Source organism: Oryzias latipes, chromosome 14, assembly GCF_053564925.1.
Source record: "Oryzias latipes strain Hd-rR chromosome 14, Olatipes_Hd-rR_3.1".
Taxonomy (NCBI): domain Eukaryota; kingdom Metazoa; phylum Chordata; class Actinopteri; order Beloniformes; family Adrianichthyidae; genus Oryzias; species Oryzias latipes.
Window position 1 is genome coordinate 27,102,325 of NC_136250.1, and position 19,660 is coordinate 27,121,984.

General features: G+C 37.9%; 1 protein-coding gene and 1 long non-coding RNA gene across 16 annotated transcripts in view; one reads left to right on the forward strand and one right to left on the reverse strand.

The window, feature by feature from the left end:
* Nucleotides 1-19,660, reverse strand: part of ncam1a (neural cell adhesion molecule 1a) — a 309,203-nt gene that overhangs the window by 182,209 nt on the left and 107,334 nt on the right. The gene's annotated exons all lie outside the window — the stretch shown is intronic.
* Nucleotides 1,197-14,853, forward strand: LOC111948649 (uncharacterized). 3 transcript variants are annotated; one of them, XR_013647463.1, is made up of 7 exons: nucleotides 1,197-10,068; nucleotides 10,457-11,449; nucleotides 11,612-11,761; nucleotides 12,146-12,279; nucleotides 12,930-13,626; nucleotides 13,802-13,927; nucleotides 14,215-14,853. It is a non-coding gene; the product is annotated as an uncharacterized LOC111948649 (long non-coding RNA). The 3 variants fall into 3 exon arrangements; XR_013647464.1 differs by having other exon boundaries at nucleotides 12,930-13,069; XR_002874607.2 differs by lacking the exon at nucleotides 12,930-13,626.

Here is a 19,660-nt window from a genome sequence, read left to right on the forward strand (position 1 = left end):
CTGGATTTCCTGTCTCTACAAAGGCCTCCTGTGAATATAAGGCACAGTACTGATGTACATTTTATCAAAAAGAATCTCTTGTGCATATATATACCACATGAAAAACAATCAGTAACTTTGACTGTGGCTAAAAGGAAGTAAAAATCCGTAGATGCAAACTGTTCTCAGTTTTCAGCAACCGAATTTAATTGCGACCTGGGTAGAGAGGAGGTGGAGTTAACTTTAATGCTTTCCTGGGGTGATGAACAAAGACTGTGTACAGTCAAAAGGTTGTGCCGATGGATCCAGTCTGGAAACTCCCAGAACGGCTCATCAAGCTAACATTAAAGACAGTTTTTTTTTGTTTCCCTCCATTGTCAGCAAATGCCAGCATGCATTTGTATCGACACGCTGCCCCTGAAAGGACACCAAGACGTCTTCACGATAGGGGAGGTTTGTGGGTAACGGCATTTGCCATCATGTGCAGTTATCCAGGGAATGAGAAACTGAGCACTCTTTCTATAAATGGGTCATCACCTCACGCATACCAAAAGCACTAATTAGGGCCTTCTTTGAAAAACTCATTAAGATTCTGTATAAAATGAATAAAAAGGAAATAGCGTGGCACCCGGAGAAGCCGCCTCACATAAATGAACATATGGTAGCATACTGATGGAGCTGAAGCGCCTGGGCTTTACTACGCTCACAAGTTCATGTACAAGAGTTAGACAAGAGGAGAGGAACTTGACAGCATACATGAATCCTGGCCAAAGTGTAATCATTGGAGCTCCACTATTTGCTCCAGAGATGGGAAGAAGAGTGTCCTCCTGCAGGTTTTATGCTTCTTTGAAAGCATCTCTCTCTCTCAGAGCTTGATCGGTTTGCTACTGAGTCCCTATTTGTGGAATCTGTACGAGATGCTGATAAAACATGGATGCAGGACTTTATCTAACAAAGGATCTCCTCAGCCGGAATTCAATTCACTTCTTCCTTCTTTGGAAGGAAATAGTGATATAAAAGTGTGTGCTTGTCTTCAATAAGGGAACAAGGGCAGGGGATCACTGGGGAAGTGTTGCCATAACAAAAGTTCCTGTTTGCACAGATTAAGAATTGACCCACAGACTTCAGCGGCATGCATCTTGAATATCAATTAGCAAGTAGTAAAGAAAAAAAACAAAAAAAACATTTGAAATCTTAAAGAAGAACAAATGTTTTTTTTTTTTTTTTTTTTTTTTTTTTTTCGTGTGTACACACCGTAATTACCATTACGGACTGAATAAATAGGAATAAAACTAAAATCTAAACCAGTGGATGTAAAGCCCACTGCATCAAGGAATTGACAGAAAAATATTATTATTTTTTTGAAATTGAGATGTTTTCTAAACGCTTTGATAACACTGTATTGTAAAGTATTCATTTTTAACACATTTTCCATTCTTACAATACAGAAAATTGTCATTTTAAAGATGGATAACAGATGAGTTATTGTCACCATAAAGCTTTAAGAAATTAGTGAAACTTTTCCAGCCAAAAGTTTGGAACTGAGCAGGAAAGCCTTTCTACTGCCCCTAGTGGAATGATGATAATCTATTGGGCAGAAAACATGTGCTGGCAGCGCAGACTCTTCCTGGTAGGGGCTGTTCCCCATCTACCTATGAACCCGGGGGGACAACCAATCCCTCTCTGGGATTGGGAGGGGCAGTGTGAATGGAGCAAATTACCTCTTTGGGGGTGCTTTATATGAGGATATAACTTTATAATAGAATTAAAAGGGTAAAAAAGTTGATTTTCCATGATAAAAGGTCCTTAAAGGAAAGTTTCAATCATGTTTATGCGATAGGGGGTCTTAGAAATATGATTATCAAATATGATAGAAATATTGACCTCTTTTTTTTATTTCAAACACAAAATGAAAATAGACATGAGTTTAAAAAAAACTGACAAATAAAACAAAGACAAAACAAAAACAGTGTGCTCGAAAAACAGTGGGTAGAAGGAAAAATCTTGTATGTTCCCACCTCCTTTTTTACAACATCTTATATTGTACATAAATCCGTTGGCAGTTATTCATTCTCAACACATTTTAATTACCTTCTATATATCACCTATGCAAAAGAGACATTTCCTCATTTGTTTTTATTGATCATTTCTAGCTGTGTATGTTTTTTAAATGCAAGTAAACTTTTGCGTTGTTTTAAACCCTCATTCAATCAATTCCATAAACCCACGTCACAAATTGATGAGCACATTTTCTTGATTTTAGTACGAATGGACTGCTTTTTGAAGTTCAGCAGTTTTCTTCAATTGTAACCCCCATCTCTGTCCTTGAAAATGTGTTGTATGTTTAGTGGAAGTAAGTTATTTCTGGCTATAAATGCAATCAGTGCTGTTTGAAGTTTTACTAGTTTCTATTATTTCAATAAACCCAACTTTAAAAACAGTGCATTTGTATGGGTCCCATAATCCACACCATATACTATTCCAAAGACAGTGAATTCGTTTTGAAATGTTTACCCAAACTTACACTGTACTGTAAAAGTGGATGTATTATCGATGAATGTAATAGTAAACGGGATTTGTGTGTGAGTGTATGACGCATTTTTCCCACCACTGCTACGCCTTTAACAAGTTGCTTTATTTGTGGCTTCCAGTTTTTTTGTGGTTCATAATTTCTCCAAGGAGCTAAATGTCAGTCACTCTTTGGTTGCTATTGACATGATTATCAATAGCAACTTTTACTTCCAGATCTGCAGGAATATGGCAATTTTAGATTCCCAAGCTATGTATTTACTATTTTATTACAGCAGTTATTTTTTGCATTAAGTCATTTTGGAACATCTTTAAACAGCGTGTTTTTTTTTCCCCTGCACTGCCCGAAAAACAAAACCCTCTCAAAGACCATAAAGAGTTTATCTGGTTTGGAACTTACGTGGGAATGAAAACTGGACTCCATATGTTTTCAAATCTCAGATTTAGTCTAAAGATCTGCTTACAAAACATTATCACCTTAAAGCCCTCAGATATTCATCTTAGTATCGGACCACCTGGGAGAGCAGCCTCCCACAAAGCTCACTGCACAGCCAGGTCCATCATGAAAGCCTCTTCTGTTTGAGGCATCGTCAAGGTTGATGACATACTTCAGCCAAATCCTGCAATTATGCACAGCTCTTCTGACCTTTACTGCCGGGTTTTAGTCTTGTAAACAGGCTTGATTTGAGCGGTGGACTCATGAGAAGCGCTCATGTTAATGGGCTATCGTTCATCCTGGACAACAATAAGCCAAGCAATGAATGAGCAGTCATCCTCGCTGCTTCGTGCAGAATTAAGTCTTAACATGAAGTACAGCTTTAGAATGAAACAGCGCAGCTATGGAAAACACGGACAATAGAGAAAAATACTAAATGGGAAGCAACTTTTTGAAGATGAAATTAGGTTTGGTGATAGGACAACACGAGAAAAGACAATATAGCAGTTCATAAAAGCCACAACCCAAGAGCCAAATAAGGACATTGCACAGCAAAGTTTTAACTAGTAAAGAGCAAAAAGCAGAAATTAAAAAGGTTAATTAACAAACCCCAATTTGAATTTCTTAAGAAAACTTTTAAAACATTTACTTTCACACTTGGTACCGCTGGCCAGACTCTTCTGTATCAAAGAAGGTAATAAACTTACAATGACAACAGAGCAGAAGTCATTATTTTTTTTATGGTTTGCGGATTAAATCATAATACTAATGTCCTTAAAGGAGTGCCCCTAAATTGAATTCAAGGCTTTTCATATCCTTCTTTCTTTGGATGCGTGTCTCCTACATGTTTTGCAGCTCATTCTGGCTTTACAGCATATGCGTATTTTGCTAAGTATACCAACTAACAGCAGATGTTGGACAGATGTATTATTAGAAAAAGCGAATTTGTTTCCAAACCAACTGATGAACCAAAAATAGCAATTTAAGTGATCAATCAGATCAGAATTTGTCAGATTGACAACTTTGCCACAGAACCTCTGGTGAATCTTTATTGCACCTATTTTGGGCATAGGTGAATCTATCATTGTTTGGTAATCATTTCAGAGAGTATTCTGTTACTTCACCTTGACCACCAAAAAACAAAACGACTATATAGATATAAACATAAGGGTAGAAGTCAGCCATAAGAATATGTTTTTCTTGACATCCATCACTTAAACTTCAAGGATCTGCAAGAGCGTGAAGTGACTGTGAAGCTTGGAACTTAATGAGGCAGTATGCAGTGGAGAAATAATGATGTGATTTGTCATGGTCTACCACCTACTGGCTAGCTGCTGCCACATTTCAGTTTTGTTATCGTCACAGTTATTCCAACCAGACAAAAAAACATGAGGATAAGCTGTGACTCAGGAGGCTCCCCAGTCTAGAGCCCTCAAGAGAGCACTCTTTGGTCCAAATGCAACTTTAATGTGCATTCAAAAGAATCCCACCAACGCGAGGCTTCACTCGCTGCCACTTAACAGGCAGAAATCTGCCTAAAGACAATAAATGTCAGCTTTTCCATTTGAGTTTTTGAAAGGATCTCTTTTCACTGACAAAGTGGTCAAGATGCTGAAAGTTATTGCGTTATGAATACAATTTCATTAAAAGTGTAATCTCAGATTGTTTTCATTTCTCCAAATCAAGATTTAATTTTGCCTCATGTAACTGAAAAGTAGATTTTCTTTTTCAGCAAAATTATTGGGAGCACAAATAATCAAGTATGTTGTATCATTATGTATGTATTAATTAGGGGTTTATCAACTTAATTAAGGATTTGATTTCTATTACTACAATACAACCAGATCAATCTGTCTGAGGAAAGTTGTTAATTGAATTGAATCAAAGCCATTATACCATTACATAATCACTTAAAAATGTAATGAAACTTCATCTGCACTGTTCAATACCCTAGTATTTATCTCTGAGTCACACTGGTTGATTTTTTGGCTAAAGATGTCCTTGATCGATTTTAAGTCAGTGAATTAGATCGTTTAAAATGAATCAGTATCAACGATGAAGCTGTATCAAAGATGAATCGTATCGTCAACCACAAATTATGATATAAATAGAAAATTCTTAAAATGAATTATACCATGGTCTGGGTGAATACTCGATTCGTATTGGCTGCTGGGTGTGCATTAAAAAGTGATAATGCACAGTGATAACCACACGCCCCAAAAAGAAGTTCCGGTCAGCTATCTTAAATCTTCTGTATCACTGCGCCGGCTTCTTTAAGACAACCTTTAGCTTCATCATCTGGACAAAAACAAGCGGTAAGGGGTGAACTTTCTTTCTGAACTGATGCTTTATTCAACCCATCGGACTAAGGACTAGAAAATGGTTATTGTTTATTTCCTTTGTAAGTGACCATGGTAAAAGTGGGTTAATGGCCGACAAAGTATGCATAATCAGTTTTTAACGCACTTCGCAGTAGCAACCGTCCTCCACTTCACGTTGGACGGTCCAGGCTTACACAGCGTGCGTTAAAAAATTATAATGCATACTTCGCCGGCCATTAACCCCTACTAAATACACCCAATTCTTAAATTATACGTTTTTTTTTTTTGCTGGTAGTGTAGAAATGTGATATGTTGGTTAAAAAATCTATTTTTAAACAAAAGGGTTTTGAATGATGATTTTGAACTGATTTAACAGAGGAAACTACTTTTAAAGGCTTACCTTCCTTCCTTTTTTTGTTTCATATAAAAACTGTTCCTAGTCAGCCTCTTATATTAGGATTAAACTAATGTGGAAAAAATGAGAAGGCTGTCAAGATAGTAATAAAATACCCTTTCCCTTCAGTGTTTGGTGTTTTGGTCCTTGGGGGAAGAATCAAACCAAATCTCTTGTAATTAACTAAGTGGTCATGGCTACTGCCCACTATTTTGCATCTTGCCCATCTGTGACAGTTAAACCATCCAGCCCCCCCTCCTGCAGCTAATGGAAAAATATTGATCCTGGCTGTTCCATATTCAGAGAGGGAAAACAGCAGAGTGGGGGAAGAGATAACTAAGTCAATACCAGCCGCATTTTCCTCCCTGCCTTTGTTTGCTCTGACAGATGGAGGTATTGATGTGAAGTGCAGTATTACCCCATTTAAAGTAGGCAAAGTATAAAACTAGGACCAGGCAGGGAAGCCCACGTTATGATAGATTGGACCAGGCTAGAATACATTTACTTCTTTATCGCTGAACTTGAAAGCAGCTCCATGAAAACTCCATTTGCTGATGAAGATTTGGGCCGAGGATGATATCTTGGTGAAAAGCCAATAAATGGTTTTATGATAATGTCGACGGTACTGTTTCTCTGGGGTGCCTGAGTTTTCAAAAGTTGTATATCCAAAGAGGCAGTGCATTTTTATGCCAAGCCTCAGCCTCAGCAGAAAGAGAAAGAGAGAGTCAATCATTGGAGTATCATACCTCTGGATCCTTCTGGACTCTTTGACCTGCAAAAGCTAAGATAATTTTTACATACAAAGATAAATAAATGGTAAATGGCCTATACTTATATATATAGCGCTTTTCTAACTACAAGGCCCAAGGCGCTTTACAGTCACAGACCCATTCACCCAGTCACACACACATTCACACACTGGTGGTGGCTCCGCTGCCGAACACTGACGCCAACCTACCACCAGAGGCAGGGTGGGGTTCATTGTCTTGCCCAAGGACACTTCGACACATGGGTGTGCAAGGCGGGAATTGAACCTGCAATCTTACGATCAATGGTCGACCGCCCTACTGCTGCACCACGGCCGCCCATACATTCCAAATAAACAAACCATCTTAACCTCCCATGCGTATTCTTGTTTGATCCATTTTAAAAGCATTTCCAGGACTCTATTAGGGTATGTTTCGACTGGAAAAGTTTGTTGGTCTTCAATCTTGCACTCGGTCTATATTCAGATTGCCTTTTAACCGGACATTGGTGTTACAAAACCAAAACTTGTAAACAAAAGCACATTGGCCAGGAATTATATGGTCGTGTGAAAGCAACGCGAGAAAGAATAATGGAAGCTCTTTTGCAAACCTTTTCGTGATAGTTCACGTATTCAAACAGACATTTTGTACGTCTGTGAGAAGGTCAGTCAACCAGGAACAAGCTGAATATGAGCTATTAGAGAAATGAGATATTATTGAAGAGTGTTTTTTCGTTCAACCATGGAAATGAATAAATCAATCTTACTATCCATAGCAAGAATTGTATTTGGTGTCAAAAAAGTTTGAATAATCACACAAGTCAGAAATCATGTAACTATGGTTCAGTAAAGCATCAAGAAATGTTTCAATTTCTTCCATTAAATCTAAAAAAAAGAGTTGTAGTTATAAAGTTGGTTACAATTTGAAGCAGGAGCAATCCATTGTTCACAGTTCGGGAGACTGAAGCCCACCACAAAACACAAAAACACTTGTTCAGACATCCAGACAGTCATGAATAAACTGAGACCGGTCATGATCTCATCCGGGCTTTTATTGCTTCCAATGTTGTGTCTCCACTCCCTTCACCTCCACTGCCAGATGGATTCTGCGTAGCCTTTTGTTTGAGTTCATATATGGTTTACTCAAAGTCACCATACATGTTAGCAGTGAGTCTTGAGTCCAACATTTAGAACAAGAATAGATCACTTTTCAAAAAACACTCAGCCAAGCTTGAAATTTGAGCCAAAACCAATACCCAACCTGTAACCCAGGATGGATCCTAAAAATCTTCAGAAAAGCAGCAAAAAAGAGAACAAAACCCCCTAAGAATCACCAGCTATTGGAAACCAGGTATCCAACATCTTCATATCATGGTAATGCCTGTAGAGAGGAGGAAGGCAGCAATAGTGTAGAGTAGGTGGCAGTAAACAGGTTTAAAGAGAAGTTGAATACCTTTAGGATGCTTGAACAGCTGTATACACCAGCAGAATTCAATAGTCTCACATATGCTGTCCCCTCAAAACATGAGTGGATGGATATAAGGGTCGGTCTGAGAGTGTGGACAGATAATCAGTGCGTCTTTGCAATCAAATCAGCAGCTATTGATTCCGGTGGCCGTGCAGACAAATCAAGCCGGCCAATTGTGAAGTATGTATGTATGCATGCATGCATGAGAGAGCCAGGGAGGAATTTCACAGTAGCTTGAAACTGAAATGATCCACTAATGGGCTCGTGCTGCCTTGTCCCTCATTGATCAGGGCATTGAAAGGCTTGCAGATGGCTTATGAGCCGTATCGTTCAGCCCCAGACTCCGGCATTTATGTTCGTTCATTAAACCGCATAACACCCCCAAACCAAGCCCAAATGGGAACATATCAATTACAAAATCCTCAAGGTATTGGTTCTGCTTTTATGTTACTCCCTTTTTAATAGCTTACTCTATCGGACAGCGGATGATCCCGCTCATTTACAGCCGTATACAATCAGAAAGCAGCATAAAGCCTTTCCAAATCAGACATCAGTGAGCATCATCTCGTATTAAACATTTGCACAACGTCAGGAAGACGCAACTAAACAATGTGTGGCTGAACTAGAAAAAACTTCTGAGGGCTAATAAAGGGTAACAAGTGTGTCATTAACTGTATTATAGCAGTACCGGTTGCCCAATAGCTTGTCAAGACCTCTAGAAAAGTCACCGTCCTGTTACAGGTTTCCTCAACACGTGTGAAATGAGGCAAAAAAAGGTAGTGCTCTTGTAGAAAGATTAGTGACAGGCCTCACAAGCAGAAGTTTAATTGCAGAATTGGCTAAGGCTCATGCTTATACCTGACAAGGACCTGTTGTTAATTTTTAACTATTGTCAGTTCAAGTCAAGATTTGAAGTGATCAAGCCTGATTTTCCATGCCAGTGGTTTTACCTGAGGGACAAGGCTCCAACTGACGAGCAAGTGATTTTTACATGGTGTACGCCCATCATCCATCATGCTTCCAACCCCCAAAATCTTTTTTATAGGTAATCACTGTAGCAGCAGATCAGCCATGAAGGATCTGTTTAGCATTTAATCACAACAGAAGCTGGAACCTTACTAGTCTTTTGTCAAACAGAATAACACAACCCAGTCATGTGTTATTCTTCATTTTCTCTGGGAAAAATCGAAAGCCTCATCACCCAGCTAGGTGTCAATTTCATCAGTCATCTCAGAAATGAAGGCATTTCTTATGTCTGCCTTTAAACTCAGAGAAGAAACATGCCGACTGATCCATGTTTCATCCGTCTGTGAGACTGCACACTGTCAGAAAAAAGGGTACGGTTGGGGTACATTTGTGAACACTTAGGGTACAAATGGTGAATTTGTACCCTAAGTGAGTCATAATTACACCTTAGGGTACTCATATGTACCATTTAAGGATAAAAAAGGTACAAATATGTTTCCAACCATCAGAGGGCCCATATTTGGACCCTTTATTCCACAAACAAAGGTACAATCACTTGTGTGACAAAAGTAATAATTCAAAGTGTATGAAACGTCACCCAAAATCATTTAATACGCTTTTGGTTATTTGGAAAAGATGCACAAAATAACCAAATATATTTAAGAGACCACACATCTTTTATGACTAGTTCTGATCAGTACACAAGCACATTATATTTTATTGATTGTGCAGAGCATCAAGATAATAACTTTTAAACATGTATTAGTGTGAGCCTGGTTTTTTTTTTACTTATATAAGAGCTGTTTTAAGTTTTACCTTTAATTTAGAGCAAAAGCACACTATAGACAAAATTATTTGATGTTTTTAACCTTATATGGTGTACTTTAACTTGGCCTAAGTTCAATTTAAATTTCTAGTCTTTGAGCTGTTAATTTAAGTTTTTTTTTTTCTAATCATACATTCTCATAAAAAAGTAAATTTCTCTGTTACTACGTTACATTAAGTGTACATATTAGTACCTTTTAGCTTTTGTACCTACACAGGAAAAATGAGAGAGTACTTTTTTCGGAGTTACCATCAGTAATTTTTATTTAAGTAGGTGTAAAAACGTAGAGGAAATATGTTGGAGTAAACCAGCGAGACCACGCCCACTCTACTTTCTTAAGTTTCGTTTCTTCCGCCATTTTGTTATCCCGCAGCGGCCGGAGGAAGATAGAGGCTGTGACTGAGGTAAGTCTGCTAATTGCTCAAAAATAAGTTGGAAACTTGTTTTAAGCGGGTTCGGTTATTTTATCTGTAAGGAATAACTTTTGTGTAGTGGAATGCTGCTATTCCACCGTGTATGTGCCTGTGAGGAGATTGCAAACTACGAGCAGGAGGAGTTAGTTTGCTAGTAACGGTTAGCCTCAGCCGTTTGAAGTTCAGCTAAATGCAGCCATTAAATAAATTAAGCTGTTGTTTTTATTGGTGTTGTACCGCATTCCGTTAAATACATTGAAATATATACATTTTATCACTAGATAATTCTGTCGCCGTTTTACCGATGTACGCTGGCGTTGATGCAGCGTTTGTTGTTGCCTACCCCCCCCCCCCTTTTTTTTCTTTCTGTCTTTCTTAGTAAGGAAGCCAGCTACTTTTGAAACGACCAGCTCCATAATTCCTACTGATATTTATCAGGTCCGTCGAATTCAATGCGTTAATCATTTTAATCTGTAATGTGTAGGAGTCCAATAACGTTTTATTTTATTTACACCGCAGTATGGCGGTCCTTCCCATTTATATGTCAGCCTGCCGTAGCTGCTGTGCGCGCGCAGCCACCATTTCTCGAATGCAAGACAGTGACAGAGACTGTTTAGGTTGTCATGATCGCTCATTGTTGGTCAAGCGAAGTTTACACTGTGTTGTTGATTTTGATCATTCTCCTGCAGATTATTTTTTTTAAATGGAGGTCCGTGATTCCAGATACTCGTCACGATTTCCCATACCAAAAACTCATCTATCTTCCACTTTCGGCTTCTCCCATCAGGGGTCGCCACAGCGAACAAGTCGCATGGTAAATTTGGCAATGTTTTACGCCGGATGCCCTTCCTGACGCAACCTTCTCAAACCGGGCTTGGAACCGGCACAGAGGTAGAGAAGGGAACAGGGAGCAGCCCGGAGTCGAACCCTGGTTTCACGGACGGAAGGCGCCGCAAACCAGCACGAGCTAAACCGGCTCCACCCAAAACTCATCTATAAACCAGGAAAAAATAATTTTTTTTAAATGAAATTCCAAGAAATAAATCTGTAGGTCCTTAGAAGCCAGTGCATTGTCGTCAGTGTTTTTTTTTTTTTTTTTAGCAGTTCTGCAAATTCTGCAACATTGCTGTGGCAGCTAGTGTGAACTGTATATTTGCCATTACTATTTTAAAATGTATTAATTTATTTGGAACAGGGCTTAGATCTGAATAAATGCTTTGTTGGTACCTTTTGGTGTTTTAATGTTGTTTTTTTTGTAATATATTTTTTTTTCCCACCAGGAAAGATGCAAGCTGTGCGTGAACATGTCGAACGCCAAAAAAAAAATAATGTTTTGAAGTTCAGCTGACCTACGAATTCTTTTGGGAATGCGGTGAGTGGAAACATCACAATTTCCAGCATTTTTCTTTACAGGAATCAGTCAACTTTGTGGATAAACTGTCAGCTGTGATGCAAACAGATTTTTTTTAATTGCTTCTTAATTTAAAGATAATTTCTGTGCTGTATTCTAAACATAATTTTGCTGTGTTCACAGCTGCCAAAAAGTTGAACATCCCAACCTTGGACTTGAAAGTGTTTGATGACTCAAAGACAGAAGTTGATGAGCAGGTTTTTGATCTCCTGTTGAAAAACCCAAACTGTGGTGTGTTGGAAATTTGTCTGGCCGAAGATACAAATCCAGAAGGTGAAGTTTTTCTTTAAATTGTAATTTATCTATTTTGTTTTGAATGGTTTTGGGTAAATTCCCCTTTGATGCCTGAATTTATTTCCAAGGGAAATAATCTGTGTTTTTGCTTTCAAGTACATGCTAAATTAAGAACATTTTTGAGCTGAAGAGCATCAATAGGAGTCTAAGGGTTAATGATTTATTTGACAGGATAGTGTGGGGAACAAAACACGGGCAATAAAGTATGAGTTTTATACCCTATTGCTGTCTTAGACAAGATAATAAATCTGCTAAACTGTTAAGTCGGTCAGTATTTAAAAATCTTTTTTTTTTTTTTTTTTTTTTTTTGCTATCATACTAATTTAAATATTACAGTAACTGAAAGCTTTAATACTTTGACAGATCAGCCGAGTCGTCCTGTAAAGAGCTGCAATACCACTTCAAGTGGAGATACTGAAGTGGACTCAGATGACACAATAATATTACAACACAGTCCTACAACAAGACGAAGAGTTGAAGACACCTCTCTTGCCAAAGTAAGTAAATAATCTTTTCACAAAGTCATTTCAAGCATTCAAAGTCAGGCTGTCTTTTCGATTCAGTTTAGTTGTCAAACAGTGCAGTAAGGCAGATCATCCAAACTAGTTTAAAGTTTTCTAGGGAAACAGCAGATTGCACCGAGTAAGTCACAACACATTGAATACATTCTGGAATGCTGTCCTCATCATACAAACATATAATTCTTCTGTATTTCCTTCAACAAAGCTCTGCATAATTAACAAGATATTGACTATACGGGCGACAGTGGCTCAGTGACCGAAGGGTTGGCGGTTCGATCCCCGCTCCCACCAGCCAAAAAATGTTTTCAATATAATTGAAAACATTTCAATTTCAAAACATTTCAATATAATTGAAAACGTTTCAATTTTTTCAATTATATTGAAAAAATGTTTTCAATATAATTGAAAATATTTTTTAATAATATAATAATAATATAATTATTATTATACAAAGGCAGACATTGATTATGCAGTTTTTGAGGGGGAAAAATGTTTTCTGGGACATGGGACATGGTTTCTGCAGTTCAATTGGAATTCACCTTCAAGTTCTTGACAGGACTGTTTTGCAGAGTTAACCGGCCTTAACTTCCCATCATGCCATTGTTTACGCTCCCGTTACCTTACAGTCCCTCACAACCCCCAAGCAACAGAATTGGTGTGCAATATTGGAGCTGTCCAGCCTTATAGATGTGAGCCAGATGCCAACTCAGACGAGGAGAATGACGACATGTGGAGCAGGGAGCTTATGGCCTGCCAAATGTAGCTTGTACGTAACAACTACAAGCTTTCTCAAATTACATCTTTTCATCTGCTCCTGATTCATCCCAATTTGAGAAAATAAATATTCAGAAACACAGTTTTATTCTTAAATCTTATAACAATATGTCATCATAAAAATGCTACATTTTAAAAAATAACTTTCATTGGAGTGGGTACCCCATTTTTAACATGTCGCAGTATTTTTCTCATGATGGGCACGTTTAAAAGAACACGTTTAAAACTGCACATCTGAGTATTCACTCAAATTGGGATGAATCAGGAACAGACAAAATAAATGCAGTTTGAGGAAGCTCTCTATTGTGACGCACCACATGAAGGTGTCAGAGTCCCTCTGCTCTGCTGTATTCTGATGCGTCCACTTGCAGACAAACAGATCCATTAACATCTTCATCATACTTGTCTGAGCTTGATCTAAACTATGGCCGGAAAGCTTCAATATTGCTCACCATTTTGGTTTCACCACTAATGTTAGTTTTAGGTTGGAAGGACTGTAAGCTAGAGGGAGAGGGCGTAAACAAAGGGATGATCGGACATCAGCAGAGGGTAACTACTGTGTCAATAACCCCGCCTACAACTCAGAAGTTAATTTCTGATCAACTCCAAACCACTCTGCACAAACTGTCTTTAAACATCATCTCAAAGTGCTTTAACCCCAGTAATCAGTGCTTGCAGTTGTATTTTTTATTATTAATATGGACTTTTAAATTTGATCCAATAGGTGGTTTCTGTCATTGGTGAGGATGCATCATCCGTTGAAGGTCATGTGAATGTCCTGCATATCCAGTACAGCAAGGTGCGAGAGGATATACTAAAGAAGTTCCCTTTCTTGAAGACAACCTCAGGGGTCAGTGACATTTTAAATCAGTTCTCAGCTTAAAATAAATTTTGAATGTTAATATAAGCTGAGACATCTGCTGACCATTAACAGCTTTAACTCAATTGTAAAAACATTGTAATTTTCTAAACCCATATATAAATATATAGTCATTCAAGCCATGTAATATTTATACAATGAGATAACTAAAGGGAAATGGCAATGAAAGAGGCAACAAAGAATATTAGAATTTTTTATGTCTTTTGTTTGTTTTAGTTAAAGTGAATGATTAATTTTCTAATTTTTTCTATTTTCAGTTGTTTGATGATGTTGACCGAATGCATCCATCACCTGTCAGTTTAAGCCAGCGCTTCAAGGACGGCGTTTACCAGTATTGTGCCAAAGGTGCTTGAGCTTGTTCAAAGAAAAGCTCCATTAGCCAAAGTCTCCAAAGAAGCAAGAGAAGAGATGCTTGCAGAGGATCTAATAGGTATTGACATAAAACGTAATCCTTGGTAACCTTTAGTGTGTTTTATAGTTCTTCTTTTTAGAATTCGTATCAATATTATCTTATCACATTTATGCATTTTATTATTTAAATTATGCATTTAAACTTGGTTATAAGTTTACTTTTTTACTATCTATTTTTAGAAAATGTAGAATGCAGTAGAAAGATGTACTTAAAATGAGGTCTAATGCTTCTTTTGTTAATGTCACAAGTTTTAATTCATGGTTTAAAAATGGTAACTGAAGTGCTATGTGCTGTTTACAATTGATCAAATGTTAAGGTTATAGTTACAATGAATGCAATGTGAACTGAAGGAAAAATATAGATTTTTCATTATTGTAAAATTGCTAATAATTGTAAATATATGCATCCTGTTGTGACACTGTACATACTGTGTAATGTCAGCATTGTAATTGTTTTGAATGTTTAATAAATGTGATAAACAGTATACTGGTCTTTTAATGTGCTGTATCTGGTACAAATTTGCCATCAAAGGGTACAAAAGGCTTGTCACTGGGGCAGTACCCTTAAAAGAACAAATTTGTACCTTTTTTTTAAAGGTACATTATGGTACCATAGCACTATAGGGTACAATTTAGTCCACAGAGGTACATATTTGCCTTTGAAAGGTACATACTGGAAGGGTACAGATACGTACCAATATGAAAGGGTACAACATTTGTACCCTTGAGGGTACTGCCCCAGTGACAAGCCATTGTACCTCTAAAGGTACAAATTTTGCACATTTTTTCTGACAGTGCAGACGAGACACGCAGTCATGCATTATCACGCATTAGTTACTCAAGCTCACTTTCACTCCTTTTTTGCAGAATGGAGCCGGAGTTTTTTTCTCTGCCAGTGCTCTTTGATCTGCGCTGTGTCCATTAAGCCCATGCATGGAATGAACATTTCACACACACAATGATCAGAGGATCAAACATAAAAAGAAGCGCCATTAGCAAAGCATTCAGAATCGAAATTTGTGAGAACATTCCCTATCAAGACAAAATGAATGAAAGCAAAACTAAATGAGTCAAGCGTTGGTTTGTAAGATTGTATCCCGTGTTGCTGATATCACAAACTGTTGCATAGAAAACAGTTACATCATTACGAACATGTTGATTTCATCTCTGCATAACGGATGTGATTACACTTGTTTATGCCACGCCCTAAGACCTCCCATCTCAGATTTTACCTCTGAAAGAGCAGCAGCAAGACTGCATCTGGGTCAAGTGAGCTGTTTCTCTTAGCTATCAGACTGAAAACCCACCTGTATCATGAGGGAATACAGGTAATAAATTGTATCTTAAGTACCGCCGTTCTTCACTGTTTTAAGACATCCACTGATGTTTTTATGGGATGACTGCTTCCATAATATTTCAGCCTGATACACTTGTGCTTTTGATGTCCTAACTCAATAACATGCTATAACCTGGTGTTTTGCGTATGAGATTGCCTTTCATCTTGATCCTAAGAGGTTTTGGCATGTCTAGAAATAATTCACAAAGCTTTACTTTAACAAGAAAAAAGCTAACTTCTGAGAAAAGTCTGAACCTTATGGAATGAATGTGAGAGATTGTGTATTTATTAGTGTGAAGAATTAAAAATGCAGCTGTTGAGTATGGCTGTTTTCTTTTAATTTTGCTCTTCCAAGCTCACAGCATTTATTGTTATCAATAGCAGCAACCAAAAGTCCGCACTTGGCTTTGTCCATTAGCCCATCATTTAGCAAACACATTTGCTGGAGTTCTTCTCGTCTTCTCAGTAACTGCCTTGCAGCAAAGCAGCAAGTAACAAGTGTTGTACCTGACGTTGTTAAAGACGTTCAAAATGGCAAAGCGCAGGACTTCTTTAATTCCTGCTGCTTATTGCTTTGCGCCACCTTCGTTTAGTCAGATGGTTTTGTTTACGAGCTTTGGGTCGAATCAGAAATGTTCGGTAGACTCCAGTCTGAATACAGACCAAACCCAAAGTTCAGAAGTCTATCCGGAACAAATGAAGCTTTCCGGTCGGAATACACCCTTAAACTGGTTTCCCACCCACAGCGTTCAGTTGAGAAACTGTGCGACATGGAATGATTACACAGCACAAACATCTAGAATGGAGTTGATGCTCCGTTACATCATTAATTGCCAACAAAATATGCTGAGCCTCTGCGGTTTTAGAAAAAAAATGCATTTCAGTGGGTTTTTGCTAATTGTAGCAGTCACTTCAAATAAAAACTTCTAAAGAGACATCTGTTTAGGGATGCTGTCTAAATGAGTTCTTCACTTAATGATTAAGAACCATACAAAATGTAAAATGCTAATTTATATAAGACATTAAAGCCTCCTGGTGAGGTTATTAGCAAATTCTGTTTTTCATCACAGACACATTTGCGCTTGAGGCAAAAGACAAAAGGCCCCTGTTCTCATTTCATGACATTCGCTTTTTAAAGAATAAATGATCATAATATAATTGATGTGACTTGAATGTTACAGAGAGCCTGCAGAAAACAAAGAAAGTGTCAGATTGTTTTGAGTCAGTGTGTCATCAGCAGTTTGGATGACAAGCCCCTGAGGTCAGTAATTAAGCATGCATCTCACCTTGCACACATGCATGCACTGGTTCCAATAAACATCAGCAACAACAGATCTACTGGTTGCCATGACAATGTCTTCAACAGCTGAACACACCATGTGAATAACAATATGGCTAGATGCTGCTGCCGACTTTGGGGGATGACCAAGAAGTGGGATTTTTTGTGCGGTGAGAGACTGACTGACAGTTTTCAGTTTGCACTTCAGTGATCTTCATGTTCTGTCTGAAAACAAAAAAAATACTTATTGCCATTTTAGCTCCTAAAAACTCATAACAAAATCAAATTCAGGCTGAGAAGGAAAAGTAGTACAGAATATTTGTTGCAGCAAAAAACTCGAAGATGTTGTAACTGTAGAATAAAGTTGCATTTTGGTGGCGTTTTCTTTCTGTCTGGCATCATTTCTGAAAAAGTTCTTTGGACAGAAGCTGCAGCAGGTGGCAATCAGCAATGCTAAAGGTCACAGACTGAGGGTCTCAATAAACTGGAGGCTGGGATCAATATGCCATCTGCTCTGGTGCCACGAGTTCTCTATCAACAACCATTTTTGGGTTCATATTGCTGCTCTGAAATGAGTCTGCACAGCACTCCAACACACCTGCTTTGCCAGCAGATAAACCTGAAGGCAACGCGGCTACTCAGAATTTCAATGTCAAACTAGAAGACCGATTTTAAAATTCACAATTTCATTTCTGCAGAACCCATTTTATTAAGTAACTAATTGATCTGTATTTGGAATATCTAATACCAATTTTTTTTTTTTCCAACGTGGGAGTTGTCCTCTTGGCCTAATATGACACTACTAAACCTCTTTCCCCTTAAAAATGAAAAAAAAAAGCCTCGCTGTGTAAAAAACAAGGATTTCAAAGTTCAGCTGTTTGTTAGATGTTGCAGTGAAACAGAAAGACACTCCTATGGTTTATAAATATTTATATACAGAACAGACTCTGTGAATAATAAATCTAACCACAGAAGTACCTTTTCAAACAGTTTATTCATTTCTGTAATGATGAAAAATATGAGATAAAATAGAAAATAAGAAGTGCTTTGCTTGACATTGCTCCAATTGCTGCTTTTTCAGTTTCTTTAATCAGGTAAAAAATAAGGTATTATCTGTAATATATGTATCTATTTTAAAGATGGACAAACTAAAGAGGGAATAGTTTTTGACCATCGCAAAATAAGTAAGGAAAATGTGAGTTTCTGAACCTTCACATAGGTTATTTAACAAAAGCAGGATGACTATTATGCAACAATTGGTGAATTATGCATTGATGCAAAACCCAATTGCATCAATGCACACAGTTATTGCAGCTTTTAATCTCTGATTTGAAGCATGGGGAAGGTAAAAGGGTTTGGGGTTTTGTTACAGCTTGTAAATTCTTCTGCAACACAGAGGTAAAGTAAATCCTGATCCTGAAGCCCACAGGGCTCCAGGTGGCCTGGTTAGTGCTGCCACGATCGTATGATTGAATGTGTGAATGGACGAGCGGGACTGTGTGAAGCGATTTGGGTCTTAAAGAAGGTGGAGAAGGGAAAGTGCTACGTAAGTACATAAGGATGTGCCATGTGTGGGGGGGTCATGGGGTTTATGTGTCAAAAGGGGAGGGGGTGAATTGGGTTGGTTTTGTGTAATTTTTATGTTTTGTTTTTATTTTAATTAAGTTTTATTTGATTTTTTTTAGTAAACAAAGCAAATATGCTGGAAGTCAGCCCAATACTGTCAAAGGTTTTGTTTTATTTTTAAATGCTTATTAGTCATTTATTACATCTTCTATTCTTTAATAATATAGCATATTTTATCTATTTGTACTAAAAGTATTAAATAACAAAAAAAAATGCCCAAACAAAGTCAAACAAAATAATTCTGGAGTATCACATACTGTCATATCCACAATATTTTGTTCTGTTTAAATAGGAGCTACAGGTATTGCACTTACAACTACTGTTTTTAGAGTTTCAAAAACATTTAGGCAAAAAGCTGGGATTCAATCCATATTTTGACTGGGTGTGACCTGCTTTTCATTTCAAGCCAACTGGAAGCAGCTCCTTTACAGGAATCTCTTCACGCTTCTACTTTCCAAACATTTCCTCACACCATTACGTTCTGAAAAAGAGTAGGAACCTCTGTTGGCGTTCTCCTTTATTTCTTATTAAATCCTGCTAAAAGCACAACTTTCCTTATCTCCCCGTCCAAATAGAAAACGACATAATGTACAGCACAGCCCACTAAACACGTGCACCAGAAGCCCGTTTTGAGGTCCAAAAATAAAATTGGAGCAGCTAAAATATAGGACTGACTGCAACCACAAACTGCTGCCTGTGATGATGATGGAACTGTGCAGCGTGAGACTCTTTCCCGCCACAACAAAACAAAGAAAACTAGCTGAAAAAATGTTCTGTGCAGCCCCCAGCGTACCTCCAACCATCCTTTTTTATTAACATGAAGTATTGTTGCAGCCTGGCACCAAATCGCCTCTCTGATCCCAGACTCCCCCAGAGAGAGGAAATGAGGGACACAGAAACAAAGTGGGAAAGAAGAGGAAAAACACAGCAGAAGAAAGTAGAGTGGAAGAAGTTTGGAACAAAGACAGAGAGAACAGAGCAACAGAAGACTGAAAGAAAGCAAGGTGAGATGATATACTGTACAAGAAAGGTTTAATGCAGACTCATACTC